Source organism: Hordeum vulgare, chromosome 4H (assembly GCF_904849725.1).
Source record: "Hordeum vulgare subsp. vulgare chromosome 4H, MorexV3_pseudomolecules_assembly, whole genome shotgun sequence".
In the NCBI taxonomy this organism is placed as follows: Eukaryota; Viridiplantae; Streptophyta; class Magnoliopsida; order Poales; family Poaceae; genus Hordeum; species Hordeum vulgare.
The window spans coordinates 227,162,363-227,183,547 of NC_058521.1; the positions used below are offsets into that span (position 1 = coordinate 227,162,363).

The 21,185-nt window shown below is 46.5% G+C and overlaps 1 pseudogene; it reads right to left on the minus strand.

Annotated features, from left to right (window-relative positions):
* Positions 1-339: 339 nt before the first annotated feature.
* LOC123450415 lies at positions 340-1,717 on the minus strand (annotated as a pseudogene).
* Between the last annotated feature and the right edge of the window lie 19,468 nt (positions 1,718-21,185).

The window sequence follows — 21,185 nt, forward strand, 5'->3', positions numbered from 1 at the left end:
GAAGGTTGTGAGAGTGGGTAACATGACTAATCACCACCACCGCTTGCACATAAATATACAGAGGTTCGAATACGACACATCACAAACATTCATGAAAATTCACACCCGTCGCAAGTTCCTCTAAGCCTCCATTAGCTCATCAATATACAGTCACAACCTCAAATGCATCCAATCAGTGGTAGAAGAATTATTCTGAACATTACCTTCAAACAAAAGATTCCAAAATGCAGACATTTTCAGGAGCTTGGGTTTCTTGGGACCTTGTCACCGTCGAAGCAGAGGAGGTTACTAGCCGTGGAAGATATCGGAGCACTTGCCATTGAACCAGCGGAGGCCCCTTCACAGCGACGACTTCACTGACAATGTTGTATCACCACGCCCCGGCTTCCTCTGAACAAACCCAAGATCTGATATGCAAAACGGTGTTCCGAATAGAAATACGTAATGAATTAGTAACAATGCACATAAAAACGAAGGGTCCAACTTCAAAGATGTATCAAACATTTGCAGAGTCTAAAGTGTGATCCACCAGTTAGTTCAATAAAGATATCTAAACACACCAATTCAAATTCTAGCGAACAATGGTCAGTGGTCACTAATATCATGTTGTCAAATAGCTAAGTATACCACACTTCTACAGCACCCCCAAAGCAATTGGGTTCACAAAATCATCATAAAGAAGTCATTCCTGATTGACAAACAAAATTATCCAAAAACATTTATACCGGGACATGGTCCAGTTCAGACAGTTCGGCAAATATATAGGTTACAGTACATCCAGAATAACAGCTCCAGACATGAACTTACAACTCCTGCAGAACACCAAGAATAAGAAAGAAGCATACCATTACATCCATTGACCATGGTATCCAGTTGTTCCCTTCAAACCTCTAAGGGTGAAGGCGGCACCGGCATGACCCCACCTGCACAAGTTGACCAAACCAATTGCTCACGCTATGTGTTGTGGTAAAAAAAATCCAAGACATCGCTGGTGCAGTCCAAATAAAGCAGTACATTATCTTTGAACAAATACTATGATGTATTATCATGAACACCAAAGATAATTCGGCTTAAGAGGAACAAAATTGAAAATTCATGTACATACAGGGGATCTGGGTGATGTAGAGATGCAGCTGATGCCCGTCCTTAAGCCTCCACCGCCCATTAGTGCCACAGGCGACCAGCCAACTTGGTGGGTTGTCTGTACCGATCTCGGCATAGATGAGGAGAAGGAGCACGCGGCGGGAGATGACCTAGGCATGGGCGTCATGGACAAGGTCACCGTGAGGTCCGAGGCGTGTTGCGCCGAGGCATTTGGTGCCGGTGGCGAGGGAGAGGACGGTGGAGTTGAGTGGGTTCTCCGGGGAGGAGAGCAGGAAGGCGGCGAGGACGGTGGACTCGCGCCCCTGTGGCTTGCCCTTCTTGGGGAGGGCACGGTACTGGCGGAGGGCGGCCGAGGAGGCGGCCTCAGCCCACTGGACGCCGTCTTGTGGAGGCGCGGAGGTGGTGGGAGAGGCGCAGGCACCGTCGTGTAGATCTCGATCCGACGGTCGCCTGCACCGGGAAAGGCGCCGTCTTTTGGTGCGGAGGAGAAGTAGCCGTTGGCTTGTGGAGATACGGAGGAGAAGTAACCATTGCCGTGGAAGACGGTGGGGTACGGGACCGAGGACGGCATGGGGCGGAGGTCGCAATGGTAGGGGCGGTGGTAGTCGGCCATGAATTGTGGGAAAATTTGGAATAGTCGTTTGGCAGTAGTGGCGCACTGGGTGAGTGGTGCGCCATTACTAGTTAAACTAGTAATGGCGCACTCTGCCCCGGTGCGTCATTAGTAGTTTTGCAAAAAAAATTATAGTAGTGGCGCACTGGGTGAGTGATGCGCCATTACTAGTTAAACTAGTAACGGCGCACTCTACCCCGGTGCACCATTAGTACTTTTTGAAAAAAAAAGTTTGTTAGTAGTTGCGCACCGTGTGTGTGGTTCGCAATTAGTGTCCATCACACTAATGGTGCACCTGCACATGGTGCGCCACTGCTATATAGCAGTGGTGCACCACTTGTCTGGTGCGCCATTAGTGTCTATATTATCTATAGCCCTTTTCCTAGTAGTGCAAATACAATAAGAATTCCACTTCATACTCCGAGTCATCCTGATAATTATCGCCAAACCAATGCAACTACTTGCTCTAAAGTCATGCATACCACCAAGAATAATGTTCGCGATCATAATCGTCCTACTAAATCCAATCTTACTCCAGATTATATAGGTTATGCTACTATATCAACTTGCTCCACCAAATTTACCTACCTTCATAAGGGTCTTATGATCCACCAAGATAGTCTAGCTATATCCTCAAGACACCTATCATCATCACCACGAGAGTCTTTAGTCTATACTCCTATATCTGAGGTCGGTCCTTCTTATGGCATCAGGGTTATGGTGCTACCTTAAGATTCAAGGATACTGGTTCGCTGCGATCACTTGTTCCATTAAGAACCCGGTGCTAAGTGGGGTTCATTAGGGACCTACACGTTTCTAGCACGTCCGTGTACTAGACACGTGACCAGAAAATTTGAGCCGGAAAGGCTTGTGGAGGTTAGTCTGGCCTAGTGTGGTTTTCCAACCTTGAGGGAAAAGCACACTCCTACGGGTTGCGTGTGGTTAAGCATAGCACAGTCAGTGTCTTCAGTGTCAGCCATCCTTCGAAGTGGATCTTTGGTGCATCTTGCCTTGCCGTCTTCAGTTGTCGAGAGGGGTGAGAGAGAGAGCACAGAGGGGAGTGTCTAAGGGGTTTAGTGCAATCAAACAAGCATTGGAAAGTTAACTCAAACAAGTGCCAAAATCGTTTTGAACATCACAATAAGACTTGCGATAAAACCGCATGCTTGTTGCTTGATCAAATGTGCGACTTATATCAAAGCACAAATAACAAAAACAAGCAACACCCAACTTGGTCCATCCGAACCATTTCACGAACTCGACTTCGCATTGGGGATTTACCACTCATCCTAACCTAGGGTTCTAGGAGTCGACGGTCATGCCTGCTTCGTTCCTCGGAGAGGAGTCCTCTAAGTCTTCTCGACCTTCTCATGGTGTTGTCATGCCTCTTGTTGTCGCTTGCCGAAGCAATTCGCTTGAACTATAAAGAACTCTTGTTGTCTTCTTGTCTGAGGAATTGCTGATGCAGGTAGTTCTTCATTGTTGTCAGTGACAGGGTCCTCTATTGTCTTCATGATCCTGTCATTGCTTCTTGTCTTCTGAGGCTTCGAGAGTCTCAAGTGGACATCTTCAAGCACCGATATTTGCAAGACATGATAGAGTTCTGGTCTGTCAATCATACTAATTGCGACACCGACACCTAGAGCGGGGGATGAAGAGAACCGTTTTCCTGCTCACTAAGGTGAGGCGGACCAATGGCGAGGTTCTCATCCACCGGTGGTGGTCGACACAATCCTTATAATTGACAAGGTCACTCCATTAGTGATGCTGATCATGGTTTGCATATATTATGTCCAGATTATCGTAAGTGAAAGTGGCATCACTCTGGAACAGTGCCCAGGGTGTCATCATCTTCTAAATCTCGATGTCCTTGTTCCTCATGGAGGTACTTCTGTTGGTTTCGTCTGGTCGTAGGGTTGTCTTCTCTGCCCTTCAGCACAGGTGTTTGCCGGGAAAGGTTAGTTTCTTCTGGGCTGTCCGCGAGGATTTCAAATTATCCCGTGGTCACAGGGCATAAGGTACTAGCGACCATTTGCAGTTTTGAAAAAGTACACGAGGAGTGTCAAGAAAATAAGAGTGGAAGGCTAGAGTATAACCTTCTCTTTCTTTGGAGATTTAGGAGAGTCGAGAAAATATATAGGTTTTGTAAGTATTTTGAAGGATCTGAAAAATAGTTTTATCCTAACTAATGTCCATGTTAACTAAGGGCTTCCTACAGTCAGGATGGCTCTGATGCCAGCTCTGTGGGGACCCCGACTTAAGAGTCGAGATCGCTGAGCTCAGTGATCCCAGAGATCAACGCTCACCGAACATAGATACAGAATAAAAGAGACTTACATCCATACATACCATTTGATACAATAAATGACCACTTCGGTCGAGTCTAACATATATAGGGCCTTAAAGGCCTACACTCGAAACTGAACCAGTAGCGGAATTATTGGTTGAAAGTGTGAACCCATGCCATCAGCCTTAACCTACGGGCATTCTGACTGGGAAACATCCTAGCTCGCATGAACGTCACGGAGTTAATCTTCGCCATATCCTGTTCTTGCATACCTGGTCAATGAAATAACCAGTGGAAATCCAATGAGTACTTTGAATGTACTCGCAAACAGCCCATGACATGAACAACGAAAGTGAAGGATAACAATATCATGCATCGTTAGTGTAACTCATCTAGGTGGAATGATCATGAATATGCATCAAGTTAAAGAATTACTCTTGAAGAACATGTTACATATATCAATATATCTGCCGAGGGCTAAACCATCCGGGTTCACCCTATATGCCAGGTCACCGAACTTGGTCATATCATTGCTATCATAGCAACACCTTTCTCATCACCACACACACACTCACACACACTTGGTTTATGCGGAAATAACTGGACGTAGTTTAAGCAGGATTACACAACTGTCCTTGACCGTGGGCATGGCTATTCGAATAGTTCACACTCTGCAGAGGTAGTACGCTGGACCCACGAGATCCAGGAAACTTCCGTGTCATCCACGACTCGCGGTATATCACATACCCGAGGTAAGTACCCGATCAATGCCTTTCCCCTGACGATACTAGACAAAGAGATCCACTCGATTGGTACCCAGCCCACATGTTGTACGTCTTACGAGCACCAACTCTGGACTGTACCAACCATGTGGGGACCAACGGTGTGACTGGAACTCATAAAAATGGCATAGTCGTCCTACCCGGCACGACCCCATCACGAGAGTGACCACACATCACTCCCGCCACTAGTAATATGGCTCTTTGCTAGCACCGACCAGAGTAAGTAACATAGCCCCGTCCCATAACGGGTAACGTGGTCGTACTGGTAAGGTTGGGATGGTCGACAAATCATAAACCTAATCTGATTTCCGAAACCATACTCACATAAATATTGGGTGCATCACTTCACCGAAAGTGACCAACTAACTCATCATCACCCTCGGGCATTAGTGGCACCCGACGGGGTTTTCATAAACTCTTGCTTTATGTCAACAACATGCTCATGATAATACTACTTCTATCTTTACTTGTCAACATGGTATTAGCATGACCCTCAAGGGGTAGAGTGAAGCTCAATGCATGTCCTCCGGGGGTGCCTTCGGTAAAATCATATCAAATGATTACCGGCACTTATGATCATATGCAACGGGAATACTTGCTACTTTAACATGCAAAGTAACATATGCTCAGTCATGGTCAAAGGGCTGCTTGCCTTGCTCACGTAAGTCCTCGGGGTCTTCGAGGTCTTCCGCTCCAACTCCGAATACTCCGTCTACTCGTAACTATCGTCGGAAACAACCAGAGTAAGCCACATAGCAACGAGAATAAAAGTGTGCTATAAATGGAAGTTTCATTTTTCTTGGACCTCTCTTGTCATAGAAAAATATGTGAAGCTTGATATAGGATATTTGGATCATCAGGGTATTTTGAATGGATGAAAGGAGGAATAGGTGACCATTGAAGAAGCCAACAGAAATCATTCTGTTAAAAATGAGTGGAGGCACCCATTTAACAGAGGATGATTTTAGAAATACTTAGGAAGTGGTTTAGTGGATTTGGAGTTGGTATGAATATTCTAGGGGTTTTATAACATGGAATAAATAGCAAAAAGGGGGCTATTTATTTAATGAAACAGAAGCATGCTAGATAAAAATGTTGACTAATGCCTCAAAAATAGGGCATAATATTAGAAGACTCTGGAATTTGGAATCACTCCATTTGGAGTTGGTTTGAATCCTCTAGGATTTTTGCAAGATGGAGCTGTCATTATCCAGATTGGAATTTGAAGAATAACACAACAGGAAATGTACTTGGAAAAATGTGCAAAGCATAGATATTGATAGGCCTTCATTTTTGGGACATGCAGAAATTTGAATCAACATTTTTGGAGTTACAACGAATTTGTGGGAGATTTTGGAAGATTGCAGATAAATGAAAAAGGGGAAGTGGGCCTCCGGACTTGGTTATCCTGCGCACTAGGCGCTAGTTAGGCCTTCGAGCCGGCCCACTAGCTTGGCTTGGCCAGCAGAGCCACGCAGGAGATGCCTTGCGCGAAATGCGCTCCCCGCGCGGGGAGACGACCTCCCACCAAGGCGCGGCCACTTAAGTGGCGCGGCCCACCTTGCCGTCTCGCCAGCCAGCTGACAAGCAGGCCCGCAGCCTTCTTGAACCTCCCACCGGGAAAGGCAGAGGCAGCCTCGCCGGCGCTGCCGACACTTCTGGCCGCCGGCTCGACTGCCCGATCCACTACAGGAGGCAGGGAACGGCGGAGACCTCACCACCACTCCCGTAGCCGTTGAGGCCCAAGCGGGAGCGCTCGAGACGGCGGCAAACGGAGAGAGGCGACGACAAGCGTTAGCAGGGTGACTTGATAGGGGAGAGTGGAATTTATGTCGGGGAAATGCTCCGAAGAAACGAGGAGACCGCCCCCAGGGTCGCAGAATAGAGGGGAGGGGCTCGGGAGAGCCGGGATTTAGGTGAAGCCGAGGCGGCTCCGCTGCGACCATTAGAGGAATGGGGAGCTCGGGAGCTCATGTGGCTCGGTCCAGGTGGTTCCTAGCGAGAGAGGGGAGTGGATCCGAGGCTCTAGTGCTCGGCGAGGCTCTAAGTGGGGGACGAGGAGCCGACAAGGATCTCGGAGCTCTCTGGTGCACCCAAGGCACGGGGGCCACGCGTGCCTGAGCCACCTTGGAGTCTTGCTAGCGTCGTCGAGGGGTCAAAGGTGGAGAAGGGGATGCTCTGGCGCTCTGGGGCACACTCCCGCTGTGGAACAGGAGCTAGGAGACGAAGAAATGGCGCAAAGGACCATTAGTGTTGGCTGACAGCATGGTCACCATGGCCACGCGTGTACAGGGTGACCGTTTGACCCGTCAAAGATGTCCCTCGTGCAAGGCATGCTTGCCAGAGGTCACTGCTGGAGTATGGAGCCAAGTGAAGGAGGTTTGAATGGGTTTGGACTACGATTAAGTTTCCAACAACAAACTTAAGGCTAGCAAAACTGGTTTGCACACAGAGTTTATTGAGGTGAAACCTTGTCTAGAAGTGTTTTTAATAGATGGGCTACAAGACTGCAAAGTTTCGTCTCAACAAAGCAAGTGTAGCTAGTACTTGTTGTACAAAGCCACATTTCAGCCAGAAATCAACTTGAGGAGGTGCTGCTCATTTTGTCCACATGAGCATGCCATATCTCGGTTCTAAATGAAGCTTTGGCATAGAATAGATGCTCTGGGAAGAATTGGGGGCTTTGGGTTAAGCAGAAGCATGGGAAGAGAGGTCAAAATAGTGATTTCAAGGGTAAAATGAGAGATAGTTACAAAGGGTCTCTCTCCAATAATTGACCAGAGGGGGTGGCAAAGTTACTCGAGGTACAATGTAACTAATTGAAGTTGTGGTAGAAATTTGAGCTCAAGGATTAAAGTGGAAGGAGTCAAAGAAGCCAACTTAGTGAGTGCACACAAGGTGTTTGATCTGTGATGAGGCTACCAGATGAATTCCAATGGCTATGAAAATTAACAAGATCAAATAATAGATGAAAATAAGATTGGACACCAAAATTGGGATTTGTTGGACAAGTTTTCCAATCTAGACTTGGAAAACCCATGAAAGGGGCAGAAATGGCATTCTGCCTATAAAACTTAATCAAATAAATTCCCACAAATCCAATATTTGGTGTGGGGGCATTATTTGAGCATAAGATCATGCCCAAAAAGTTTGGGGCCAATTGGTAAAACTTCACAATGTAAAGTCTCCCAAAGTCAGAAATCAACAAAGAGGGTTTTGAGGGTCTTAGGACAAGTTCTTCTATTCTCCTTGATGCACCACTTGGTGTGGATGCATTGTTGGAGTATCAGAACATGTCCACCAAATTTGAGCACATTTGGAGATACTTGACAATGTAGAGTTGCTCAAATTTGATTTTGGATAGGAGGGGTTTAAGAGTTATTTGGATTGTCAAATCAAATTGGATTGAGATGAAGGTTGGCAAGATAATCAAATATAAGATAAGTGACATGCTAGAATTTTACTGGAATTTATTGATAATATTTCTTATAGAAATATTCAAAAGCTTGGAATAGGCAGGAAAGGTTTTGGAGGGGTTTGCCCAATATTTTGAACATGACCATGTGTTGAAACTCATATATATGGAATAAATATATCCACTGAGTTTCCCTAAATTTTCTTAAATATTTTGGAAGCAATAAAAATAACTTTCCTTCATAAGAGACCATTTCTGGCCTCACAGAAAGGCTTTTAAATAAAATAATAAAATAACTTTTAAATAATAATATTGTGGTTTTTGGAAGACATTTTGATAATAGGTTTTAAATAAAATAATTGGTGCAAAATAAATTCCCTAAGTTGAGGACTTGTATTACAAGTCTTGTGTGAGGGGTTTTAAGGTTTAATTCAAGAAATGCTTTTTGGTGAAAATAATATTTGGTAAAGATAGATATCTGTCCTAAACACATGGTATGATCATTAGGGAGGAGAACATGGGATGAGAAGGTGATTAGGAGGATGGCAAGAATTAATGGGGAGCAATCACGTGCATACAAGCAAACAAGCAAACAATAGTCCCTCCAAGCATCACAAGCACTCACAAAAATTTCTAATTGGTCCTAATTTTTGAAATAAGTTAATTAGTCAGGAAGGCCAAAAACTGGGTGTGACAATATACTTCTTCGTCTAGTATTCTTCTTCTAACTTTCTTATTTGTCATTTTGCAGATTACATTCACTTCACGGGAAGCTTGGATTATATCGATAGAATGCTTGAATATGATTTCTTGTACCATGGCTTCACGGAAGCTTGTATTGAAACTATTGTAGTATATGGATATATATATGAAACTATGTATGCCTGGATGAAACTGGTGTAATATATGGTTTCATACGGATGCAACTTGCATAATATGTATGTAGTATGGATGAAAGTTATTTTAATATGGTTATGAGTACGGAAACAAATTTATTTTTGTCAAATATATAATATATATATCCTGATTATTGTGAAAATTGCTGGATATAATAGGAAATAAAATAAAAAAGGGCTGTTTTCAGCCTTTGCCGTCTGCCCCCTCATGGCAAAGGGGGGAGGACAGACGGCAAAGAGGGGAGAGAGGGGCTGGGTGCCCCCTTTGCCGTCAGCCCCCTCATGGCAAAGGGGGGAGGGAAGACAACAAAGAGGGGAGAGTGAGGGGCTGGGTGCCCCCTTTGCCGTCAGCCCCCTCATGGCAAAGGGGGAGGGTAGACGGCAAAGAGGGGAGAGAGAGGGGCTGGGTACCCCCTTTGCCGTCAGCCCCCTCATGGCAAAGGGGGGAGGGCAGACGGCAAAGAGGGGTGGCCTGCCGTTAACACTTAACGGGACCATCGGTGGATCTGCCGTCCCATTTAATTTGCCGTCTGCCCCCTCATGGCAAAGATTCTTTGCAGTCCGCCTTACAAAAGCAGACGACAAAGAACCGCTTCACCGGATATTTTTTTGTCGTCTGCTGACGGACGGTAAAGTCGTTGCCGTCCGTGGTTCCCCCCTTTGCCGTCAGCCATGGCAGACGCCAAATTCTCAGATTCCTGTAGTGTCTCTTTTTATTTCTTTTTTCCTATTTTCTCTTTTTTATTTTTTGTGTCCTCTTTTGCTCTTTCTATTTATCTTGCATTTGTCCTCTTTGGGATCTTTTGTTTTGTCCTCTTTGGGATCTTTTCCTCACTTAAGGGGAACACTCTATGTTTTACATGAATAAAAAGAAGATCATCACACTTTATAACAAGTACTCAACATAAATACAAGTGAAAACTATCATGATGTATGCAAATGTATGCCTCAGGTAGTGTAGCAGGATATGCAATGATACTAGCGCGTCATGTAGCAGTAATAAGGGCAAGGCCAAACTAGCATGCGGCTCTACGATCAAGCAAAAGCATGTATGACATGAAGATAAAGTCATGAGATGGTGGATGATACATGGCAATGTATCTCGGAAAGGCTATGGAAATGCTTTAATATGTAGGTATGCTGTCTGTTTTGAGGAAAGATATAATGAGGCTTATGTATGACAGAGCGTATCATGTCATGGGTTTTGATGCATCGGCAGAGTTTGCACCAACTCTCAGTGTGAGCAAGGTCAATGCACGGTACCGAAGAGGCTAGAAAAATATGGATGGCGGAAGTGCCAACAATCGAATACTCACATTAGTCCGAAGAACTCATACACTTATTGTCGGTAACTCTCTATCTTGTTAGGAAATTCACAAAGAGACAAGTACCCGAAGGAGGAGTGTTTGGGGGTTTGGTTATCCTTGCGCATCCTCGACTCATGGTAACGTGAGGGTAATCTATATATTCCAACCCCTCCGGAGGTTAGCGATCAATTTAGTAGCTAGAGTTCTCAACTAATTTTTACTTTTTGAAAAACACAAGGATTTCCCAAAATAGGACAGCGATCACTTATAGGCTTAAGCTCTTGCACCAATAGTCCAAACATTACTCAAATCAATACCTCAAAACTATTGCAAGTTACTACTATACTTAAATAGCAACCTCATTTACCTACTCATGCAAGACACACAACTCAGTACAACGAGCTAAATCTCTAAACAAGATAAGCATGATAACTGAAGAGAGATCCAAAAACAACCTAGATAAAAGCTCTTAAAAAGATAAGCATGAAAACTAATAGCTAAGTATGACAGTAGTTATGTAGAGATAGATAACACACATAAAAGATAAGCATGAAAACCTATGTTGTGTTCTAGAGTGGAATGGAGCGTGTTTCTCTCCCAAACAAGGTAGGCTAGATTCCGACTTGTCATAAACTGCAAGAAAAACTAAACCAAACTAAAAAGCAAAGAGCGGGACACTCCAAGCATAGCACATAACATATGAAGTGATAAAAATATAGCATGGAGATGGACGAACTGATGATTGTTGATAGACAAGGGGATGCACGGGGACATCCCCATGATTAGATGCTTGAGTCTCCTTGAATATTTCTTGGGTTGCATGGGGGCATCCCCAAGCTTGAGCGCTTGACATTCCTGTATCTTCTTTCATCATCTCCCATCGCATACTTGAAAACTCCCTTCATACGAAACTCATCATAAGCTGATTAGAGTGGTTAATACCCTTAATAAAATAATTCATTACCTACTGGAATTAATGATTTTAATGAAAATCTACTGTTTTTCATGATTTCCCAAAAGTTTTTGCAAAGTAAAAGCAAGCTTAATATTTGCAAAATGAAGAAAACGCAAAACGTGGCAGAATATGTGAAAAACAGAACATGAGGTAGTAATTAATTTATTCGTGGCACTTCTCAGACCCAAATCAAAAAACTTAGAACAGATGCCATAAATACAATTATATATAGCATGCTTTCAAAAACATTCAGATCAAAAAGATGATCTGGTGATTTTTGGCGAATTTTTCTCTCAAGCAGGCAGAATCTGTTTCTCGACAACATGTCACAATTTTTGACCTTTCTTGCAATCGGAGGCTATAACTTGGCACGAAGCTTAAAAATAAAGATACAGTGATGTTGCTACAGTAGTAACAAGCATCAATACCACTAAAACATAAAGTAAAAACAAATTGGGTTGCCTCCCAACAAGCGCTTTCTTTTATGCCTTTGAGCTAGGCATAATGCAAGAAGATCAATTACTATCAACTCCAAAAGAACAACTTGCCCGAGTAACGTACTCATAAGGTAACTTAATATTATTTCTAGGGAAGTGTTCCATTCCCTTTTTAAGGGGGAATTTGAATTTAATAATTCCCTCTTTCATGTCAATGATAGCACCAACGGTGCGGAGAAAAGGACGTCCCAAATAATTGCACATGAGGGCTCACACTCAATGTCCATAATAAGAAAATCAACGAGCGCATAATTATCATTGACAATCATAAGCACATCATCAATTCTCCCTAAAGGTTTCTTTATGTAAGAATCAACAAGACAAATACCAAATGAACATGGATCAAAAGATTTCAAATCAAGCATATCATACATTCTTTTGGGCATAACGGAAGCACTAGCTCCTACATCACACAAACCAAAGCAAGAGATATTATTCAATTTTATTTTGACCATAGGATCCGAACCATCTTCTAGTTTCCTAGGAAAAGACTCTCTAGCTTGAGCTTCTCCTCTCTAGCTTTGATAAGCGCATTGGTAATATGCTCGGTGAAGGCAATATTGGGTGTACTAGTGTGGGGGTCTTTAGCCATTCTTTGCAAAAAGGTGATCACTTCGGAAAGACTACAATTGTCAAAATCAAGGTTACTACCATTAATTAAAGTGGTAGTGATGTCATCTAAGCTCATTCTTTTATTAGTCTCGAAATTCAAAGGACTTTCTTGTCCTATAATTGAGGTATTAGCATCACCATTAATAGGTCCATTGGGACTAGGGGTGCGATGGGTGCTAAAAGTTTTGAGGTCCTCAACAACTTGTATAGTAGCAATGGTTGTGTGTGTAGGAAGGCTCTTAATCCTCTCTTCCTCTTCTTTTTCTCTAGCCCATCTCTCTTTAAGTTTTGCTAGCATTCTTATGTTCTCATTAATTTGGACTTGGATAGCATTCATGGGTGTGGTGTTCCTTTCCTCAAGGGGGGAGTTCTAATTTTAAGCATCTCTACATCATGAGCTATGTTGTCCACCTTCAAAGAGAGACAATCTAATTTTTCAAGTTTCTCTTCTACACTCTTGTTGAAGGCCTTTTGAGAAGTGATAAAGTCTTTAAGCATACTCTCTAATTCAGAAGTGGAGTTTTTGGTGCTAGGATACTTATTGTTGTTCCCATAGTTGTTGGATGGAAACGGTCTAGGATTGCTACCAAATTTACTCGTATAGGCATTATTATTGAACTTCTTCCTAGAGATAAAATTAACATCAACTTGCTCTCTTTCTTGAGAAACCAAAGAATTTAAAGGAACATCATGAGGATCAATAGGAGCTTGCTTAGTAAGTAGAGTCATGATCAGGTCAACCTTATCATTAAGGGAGGAGATCTCCTCCACAGAGTTTACCATCCTACCTGTTGGAGCTCTCTCGGTGTGCCATTGAGAATAATTTTTCATCATCTTATCCAATAGCTTTGTGGAAGAACCAAGTGTAGTTGACATAAAGGTTCCTCCCGCGGCCGAGTCTAACAGATTCCGTGAGGTAAAGTTCAATCCTACATACATAGTTTGGATAACCATCCAAGTAGTCAAACCATGTGTAGGCCAATTCTTAAAAAGAGATTTAATACATTCCCAAGCTTGAACAACGTGTTCATTATCCAGTTGCCTAAAATTTATAATGTTACTTCTTACCTGGATAATCTTAGAAGGAGGGTAATACTTCCCAATAAAACATTATCTATACTTAACCCAAGAATCTATGCTATTCCTAGGCAAAGATTGAAGACACACTTTAGCTCCTCCTCTCAAGGAGAAAGGAAAAGGCTTAAGTTTAACAATATCACCATCTACTTCTTTATAATTTCGCATATCACAAAGCTCAACAAAATTGTTCAAGTGCAAAGCAACATCATCTCCAGCACCGGAGAATTGATCTTTCGTAAGAAGGCTCAGTAAAGCAGGTTTGTTCTCATAGGACGTGCTTCCAGTGGCGGGAGCAGCAATAGGAGTGCAGATAAAGTCATTGTTGTTGTGACTAGTGAAGTCACACAACTTCGTGTTCTCAGTGGAATCCATAGCAGTGGCAACAAGCAAGAGTAAAGCAACTAATTTTTTTGTGGTTTTTGGTATAAGACTCTAAAGCAAAAACTAGAAAGCAAACTAACAAGACTAAAAACCAAAGGTAAAAGATAGCGTGCAACTCCCCTATCTTGAAGACTGGAGTCCCCGACAACGGCCCCAGAAAAATTTGCTTCATGACGAGATGATGTATATACTTCTCGATCTTTTCGTTGGTTACCCCAAGTGGAAGGTTGAGATGTAGTCAGCAGCAAGTTTTCCCTTACACGGAGACTGTAAGGTTTATCGAACCAGTAGGACTCCTAGGATCAACAGGTAGGTGTCTTCCACCCTGGCGCTAGCAGAAGACGTGGACCTGCACACACAACAAATAACTTTGCTCCCAACGAGTATAGAGAGGTTGTCAATCTCTCTCGCCTTGTAGTTTGCAAAGGATCAAAACACAAGCGGGAATAGTAATACCGATTGCAATGGAAAAGTAAATGAAAACAGGAAATGATGGAGGTGTAAGCAAAGATGATGATATGGACCGGAGTCACATGATGTTCACTAGTGATGTCTCTCTGTGAAAAGAAGATACAACTATGCTTGGGTAAACAAATTACAGTTGGGCAATGACAGAATTATGAACGCACCGCAATGCTAATTATGCTACTTGGTAGTTAGAGGTTCAAGAGTAATTGCCAGTGCGCCAAGACAAGTAGACCATTTATTCATCACCATCTACTTAATAATCATCCACCTTGAGATATCTATCCAGAACATCTCGACGGTATTAAGTTGCGAGCCCCACCGAAAGTGTAAACTCAAACAACAGATAACTACATTAACGAACTATGCATAAGGTAAACAATCTTTGCAACCGTGGTCACAAGCACCGTTGTTTTCTCCCTAGTGGCAACAACACATACCCTAGTCTCATGTTTCTGTCACTCAAGCTAGACATCGAGGCGCATGAACCCACAATCATGCATAACACTCCCTCTTGGAGTTAAAATATATAATACTCGTCCAAAGCAATAAATAGCACATATATAACTCATAACAATCTAAACATAATTTCATAATCCATCAAATCCCAACAAACCGAGCATAGCAATAGCAAGAGAATTACGTAGATGCCTTGATCATGTAGGGAAGCTCACAAGGACTAACCATTGAAGCACAAGATTGGAGAGAAGACATCACATAGCTACTTGTCATGGACAAATGGTCCAAGGACGGATACTCACGGCACATCCGGGAAGCATCCATGGCGGTGGAGAAGCTCCCGGAGGTCAATCCTCCCTTCGGCAGGGTGCCGGGAAGAGGTCTCCTGACGCTCCCGATCTCGGAAGCGCTATGGCGGCGAAACAATGGAGATATTCGCGATTCTGGATATGATGCAAGGGTTTTCTCTCGGAGGAGTAAATATAGGCCGAAGGAGGGCACCGGAGGAGGTGGGACCCACCCAGGCGGCCTCTTGGCACGACCAGGGGTAGGTCGCGTACATAGGTCGCCTGGGCGGCCCCTGGCCCCCCTCTGGCCCATCTTTAGTGATCTGGAAGTTTACGTTACGCTGATTTTTTTATATATCTTTCTCGGGATTTTACGGGCTTCGGAAAATTGGGTAACAACCCCTGCAAAATAGACATCAGCAGACAGAAACTCGCATTGGGTGCACAGAGTTAGTTGGCTAGTCCAAATATGTGTAAAATGATATAAAACTGTAGCAAAACATATGACAGTGTCACCCAAAAGATCATGGAACAAGAAGAAATTATAGATATGTTTTCGACGTATAACGCACCTCCTCTCCAAGTACGAGGTCCATCCCCCGCATAGCCTCCTGACGCTCCTCATCGAACGCCAAGACCCGCGGGGAGCGGTGCTTGAATTCATGGGGAAGAACCGCCTCTGCTCCGTAGACGAGGAAGAATGGGGATTCACCGGTGGGTTTGGTTCCGGTGGTGCACATGGACTATAGTACCGACGGGAGCTCATCGACCAAACCTCGGCCGCAAGCTTCGAGCTTCTTCTTGAAAATCCTCACCTTGAGGCCCTGAAAGACCTCTGCGTTGGCACGCTCCGTTTGGCCATTGCTCCGCAGATGGACCACCGACGCGTAGCATATCTATGTACCGAGGTTAGCACAGTAAATCTTGAAGAGCTTGCTGGTGAACTGCGGACAAATTATCAGTGATGATGCGGTTGGGGACGCCGAAGCGGCTCACAGGGCCCTTGATGAAATTGATGGCGGACCCGACCGGGATTGTGCGCATACGCTCCACCTCCGCCCACTTGGTGAATTTATCGTTGGTGACATAGAGGTAGCGGAAACACCCCGCGGCCCGCGGGATGGGCCCCAATATATCCAGCCCCCAGACCGCAAAAGGCCAGGTGAGCAGGATGGTCTAGAGGCCCTGCACGGGCTGGTGGATCTGCTTGGCATGGAACTGACAGTCCTCGAAGGACTTGACTAGCTCGGTGGCATCGTCTAGAGCTGTGAGCCAGTAAAAACCTGACCTGAATGCCTTACCTACGAGCATGCGTGAAGAAGAGTGATGTACGCAGTCCCCTCTGTGAAACTCGGCCAGTAGCTCGCGCCCCTGCTCCCTGGAAATGCACCGTAGCACGATGTCGTTCGGGTGCCTGAGTTACAAGGCACCCTCTCGCACGCAGTAAGATGAGGCTTGTCGTACTACGCGTTCCGCATCCTCCTCCTTCTCCGGCAATGTGCCACAGAGCAGATATGCTCCAAGTTCCTGCATCCAGTCATCGACTTGAGCCTCCAGCGCCAGGAGCTGTCGAGCCTAAGGCCTGGCCATAGTCCGGAGCCCCCGAGGATGGTGCTGGGGGGATCTCCTTTCCGCACGGCACCGGGTCCTTAGGTGACAGCGTCGCAAAGGGCTTGAAGAGTCGCTCCTCAAAGATACCTGGCTCCTGAGCCTCACGACGCAAAGGTCTTTTGGCGATGTCGTCTGCCACGTTGTTCTCGCCTTGCAGGACGTGCTATAGCTCTAGGCCTTGGAAACGTTTCACGATATTATGTTCCTCCAGCAGATACACCTCCATATTCTCGTCCTTGGGTGTGCACTCCTTGTTGGAGAAGTTGACAAGGAGCTCAGTGTCGCCCATCACGGTGAGGCGCTGGACCCCCAATGTCGCTGCTGCCTTGAGGCCGGCGATGAGGCCCTCGTACTCCGCTATGTTGTTGGTGACCTTCTCCCCCCATTGGAAGCAGAGCTACACGGCGTAGCGAAGCTTGTCTCCCATCGGGGAAGTGAGCAGGACACCAGCCCCCGCTCCCATTCGCGCGAAGGCTCCGTCGAAGTGCATTGCCTATCCCTCCGGCGCCTCCGCTCCAGGGGAAAGGGGTTGGTTCCCTTCCAGCCCCCGGTCCGGCGCATTCGTCCATTCCGCCATGAAATTGGCCAGGGTAGCTCCTTTGATGACCCTGGTCGTGCTGAATTCGATGTTGAAGGCCTGGACCTCGATGTTCGACTTAGCAACTCTTCCTGCTGTGTTTGGGTTGCGCAGGATCTTCTCCAAGGGGTAAGTGGAGACGACCTTGACCGGGTGCCCTTGGATGTAGTGACGTAGTTTACGCGAGGCGATGAGGAGCGCCAGAAGGAGTTTCTGCTGCACAGGGTAGCGCGAGCGCGCGTCCAGCAGTACCGTGCTCACGAAGTATATTGGGTGCTCGACGAGGACGCGTCTGCCAGGGGCGTCACGCCCCTTGGCGACTTCAGGAGGTCGGGGGGTTTCGTTGTCCGGAGGAAATTCCGGGGCCTCGGGAGGACAAGGCTCTTCATGACATGATTCGCCAGTCTGGGCCTCAGGTCCCTTCACTCGCGGAGGAGTTGGACCTTGCGATTCATGCGATCCCTCAGGAGCATCAGGTGAGGGTCCGTTGGGGTTTCCCAAAGTAGCGCCTTTGTCGGCTTGCTCTTCCCTTACTGCCACCAACGCAGTGCTGGCAGAGTGTGGGGTGGAAGCGAGGTACAATAGGAGGGGCTCCCGTGGGCGAGGCGCCACCATGACCGGCGGGCTTGTGAGGTAACGCTTGAGCTCGTCGAAGGCAGCGTCCGCCTCCGGGGTCCACTCGAAGGGCCCCTTCCTTTTCATGATTTTGAAGAAGGGCAGGGCCCGCTTGCCAACTTGGAGATGAAACAGCCCAAGGAGGTGACACACCCTGCCAGTTTCTGCATTTCCTTGAGGGTTGTGGGCGCGCTCATCTTGTTTATGGCATTTACCTTTACTGGGTTAGCCTCGATCCCCCGGTGCGACACCAGGAAACCGAGTAGATTGCCTGATGGGACTCCGAAGACGCACTTCTCGGGGTTGAGCTTCAGGTTCACCTCCCACAGGATGGCGAAGGTCTCCTCGAGAACCTCCGCACGGGTTTTTGCCTGCCTTGACTTGACCATGTTGTCATCTACGTAGAACTCCACGTTTCTCCCCAGCTGCAGCTCTAGGGCAATATGCATCAACCGCTGGAAGGGTGCCCCAGCGTTCCGCAGCCCGAATGGCATACACTCGTAGAAGTATACCCCGCACGGGGAGAGGAAGGTTGTCTTCTCGACGTCCTCCACTGCCATCTTGATCTGGGGGTAGCCCGAGAATGCATCCAAGAATCATAGGAGGTCGCATTCCGCGGTGGAGTCCATGATTTGGTCGATGCGTGGTAGCGGAAACGGGTCTTGAGGGCAAGCCTTGTTAAGGTTCGTGAAATCGATGCACATGCGCTCCTTCCCACACTTCTTCGGGACAACCACCGGGTTGGCCACCCATTCTGGGTAGCGCACCTACCTTATGACCCCTTCTTCCTTGAGCTTGCGCACCTCATGAGCGATGAATGCCTGCTTCTCCGGGCTTGCCTCCTTGCCTTCTGCTTCACCGGACGCACGTTTGGGCACACCATGAGGTGGTGCTCTATGACGTCCCTTGGAACACCCACAAGGTCAGAGGCGCTCCAGGTGAACACCCTCTTGTTCGCCCTGAGGAAATCCACCAATGCCTTCTCTTGGTCTTGGGGGAGATTCGCACCGATGGTGAAGGTGGGGGTCAGGCTCCCTTTGTCAACCGGCACTTACTTCGTCTCCGCCCGGTCTTGTGAAAACAACTGCTTCTTCATGGGCACGATGTCGCGAACGTCTCCTGGGTCCTCCGCTACGCGTGCCTTGCCCCTAGAGTCGGCAAGCGCGGCGGTCGCGGCCTTGTGGGATAGCCCGAGAACCCGTGTGGCGTCCTTGATGTCTCCCACGATGGTAAGCACGTTGCCGCTCCCTCGCATCTTGACTACGTTGTACCATGTGTGCATCACCGCTATGAATTGTGCGAGGGTGGGGTAGCCAAGCATAGCATTGTACGGAAGGTGGATGTGAGTGACGTCGAACTTGATCTGCTCCGTGCGGAAGTTGGAGCGGGTGCCGAACATGACAGGGAGACGGATCCGTCCGACGGGAACGACGGATCCTGCCACAACCCCAGAGAAGGGTTTCGTGGTTGTGAGCTGCTCTCGGGGTAACTGCAGGGCGTAGAAGGCCTCCACTGAGATGATGTTGAGGCCCGCGCCGCCATCGATGAGGGTCTTGGAGACAGCCACGCTGGAGATGGTCGGCGAGCACAGCATGGTCGGCGAAGGTGATGTCGACCTCTGGCCACATACGGCGTTCCGGGGGCTCGGGCCTTAGACAAGTCGTCCCCCCGCGATGCAGGAAATGCTTGACGTCGCAGCTGGAGGATGGTGCATGCGCTCCGCCAAGAATGCAGGCGACTGCAGGGACGGCCTTGCTTGGTCGGACGCCGTCCACCGCCCCAGACAGGCGGTCGTCGATGGTTGCACTTGCCATAGTGTTGCCGAGTCGAGATATTGTTGCTGCTATTGGTGTGGAGGCTCCGACATGCGCCCCCTACATGACGTGCCAAATGTTGGATTTCGGGCTCTGAAAACCCTAAGGATTCGAACTCAGGGGCCCGCACGGAGGCCACTCAATAGATTCGACTCTCTAGGCTTGTCACTCGATTGGCTAGGCTAAGAACTCACACGATGGTGAGAGAAATAGGAAACACGGTAGTTTACCGAGGTTCGGGCCGCTGCGAAGCGTAAAACCCTACTCCTACTTTGGCTGGATTGCCTCTCACGTAGGTGGTGGAATTAGTACAGTGCTCTCGAGCCTCCAGAGGCTAAGTGGCTAGATCTATTGTTCTATTGTTCGAATCAACCCCCTCGGGGTAACCAAGGTATCGATCCAGTGAAGGAGTATCTCAAGTGCCTGCACAAACACAAAAAGCTTGCTCCCAACGCTATGAAGGGGTTGTCAATCCCTTATAGATTGTTCGCCAAGTGGTAACTGAAAGCAACAAAGTAACAAAGCAAAGTAAAAGCAAAAGTGGAAACGATAGGTGTGAATAGACCCGGGGGCCGTAGTGTTCACTAGTGGCTTCTCTCATGAAAGCAAGTAGACGGTGGGTGAACAAATTACTATCGAGCAATTGGTAGAACCACGCAAAGTCGTGACGTCATCTATGGTAATGATTATATCTATACGCATCACGTCCAAAACAAGTAGACCGATACTTTCTGCATCTACTACTATTACTCCACACGTCGACCGCTATCCAGCATGCATCTAGTGTATTAAGTCCAAAAGAACAGAGTAACGCCTTAAGCAAGATGACATGATGTAGATGGACAATCTCATGTCTACGACAAAGCCCACCTTGTTACCCTTGATGGCAATTACACGATGTGTGCCTTGCTGCCCCTACTGTCACTGGGAAAGGTCACCACACAGAAAGAACCCAAAACCAAGCACTTCTCCCATTGCAAGAATCATTGATCTAGTTGTCCAATAAAACCCAAGACTCGGAGAGACTTACAAGGATATCAAATCATGCAAATAAGAAATCAGCAAAGACTCAAATATATATCATAGATAATCTGATCACAAATCCACAATTCATCGGATATCGACAAACACACCGTCAAAGAGGATTACATGAGATAAATCTCCATGAAGATCATGGAGAACTTTGTATTGAAGATCCAAGAGAGAGAAGAAGCCATCTAGCTACTAACTACGGACCCGTAGGTCTGAAGTGAACTACTCACGAGTCATTGGAGGGGCGATGATGTTGATGTAAAAGCCCTCCAACTCCAAAGTCCCCTCCAGCAGGGTACCGGGAAGGGTCTCCAGATGAGATCTCGCGGAAACGGAAGCTTGCGGCGACGGAAAAGTGTTTTCCTGGATTCCCTGATTTTTTTCTGTATTTTAGGG